The sequence below is a fragment of the Coregonus clupeaformis genome, chromosome 7 (genome assembly GCF_020615455.1).
Source record: "Coregonus clupeaformis isolate EN_2021a chromosome 7, ASM2061545v1, whole genome shotgun sequence".
NCBI lineage: Eukaryota > Metazoa > Chordata > Actinopteri > Salmoniformes > Salmonidae > Coregonus > Coregonus clupeaformis.
Window position 1 is genome coordinate 20,934,946 of NC_059198.1, and position 1,463 is coordinate 20,936,408.

Genomic DNA, 1,463 nt, shown 5'->3' on the forward strand with positions numbered 1-1,463 from the left:
AATGTGTCTGTATCTCTGTAATGGGTCTGTATCTCTGTAATGTGTCTGTAATGTGTCTGTATCTCTGTAATGGGTCTGTATCTCTGTAATGTGTCTGTAATGTGTCTGTATCTCTGTAATGTGTCTGTATCTCTGTAATTGGATATAAAATAGGGACCACAATGGAAATAAGTCCCCAACTTTATTTATACTTTATTGTGTCCTGGTGACTTTGTACTGTGTGTGTATATATGTATTTTTACTGACAAATCAAATCAATCAATGAATCCAAAGCCTTCGATATTGGGTACAAGGTCGTGAGGGATGTATTTTCTGTTTGTCCAGATTGATATCGTCTATTTGTTGTGGTGTTGAAAATGCAAAGCATTATGTGAAGAAGAAGAACCCAAACAGGAAATAAGGTGAAAAGACGACCCTGTGAGACGATCCAGTTTGACCTGCTGGACTCCTGACAGCTCAGAGGACGAAGTCGTAAAGGTCTTTATCTGTAACGTTCAACTCATTGTCATGATCCCAGTTATTAAAGTACAGAGCAGAATAAAGGAATCATTCTATAATAAGCCCTGAGCTGAGTTTTATGGTCAGTGGACCTTGTCTCTGCAAGGCCTTGTCGACTGTTTCATCTTTGGGGCAGCAATTAGCAACACCTATCCAATGGTCTGAGGAGAGGAGAGGGAGGAGAGGAGAGGAGAGGAGAGGAGAGGAGAGGAGAGGAGAGGAGAGGAGAGGAGAGGGCAGAGTGAGGAGAGAGAGAGAGAGGAGAGGAGAGGAGATGGAGGGAGAGAGAAGAGAAAGGGAGGGAGAGGGGAGAAGAGAGGAGAGATAGAGATGGTGAGATGAGAGGAGAGAAAATTCTGCAGAGCTTAACATAATCCTCGCAGGTATTATACCCGATATTTGGAACCAAGGACTGATCACACCAATCTACAAATATTGAGAGATATTTGACCCAAATAATGAGAGGAATTAGCATTAACAGCAACTCGGGGAAGATTCTGCAGTATCATAAATAGCAGACTACTTCATGTCCTTGATGAACACAACGTCCTGAGCAGAAGCCAGATTGGATTTTTAACAAATCACCGCACGACAGACAACCTTTACACCCTCCACACTCTTAACTGACAAACAAGTAAACCAAAACAAAGGCAATATCTACTTGTGTTTTGTAGACTTAAAGAAAGCATTTGATTCAATTTGGCACTAAGGTCTTTTTTACAAACTAATAGAAAGTAGTATTGGAGGGAAAACATATGATGTTATTAAATCAATGTACACTAAAAATAAATGTGCAGTTAAAATTGGCAACAAGCAAACTGTCACGTCCTCTATATCCGACGATCGTGACACAAACAGACTTCTCTCAGGGACGTGGAGTGACACAGAGCTGCTCAATAAATCCAACACTATTTAACATCTACATTAATGAATTGGCAAAAACATTTGAAGAATCGGCAGCACCT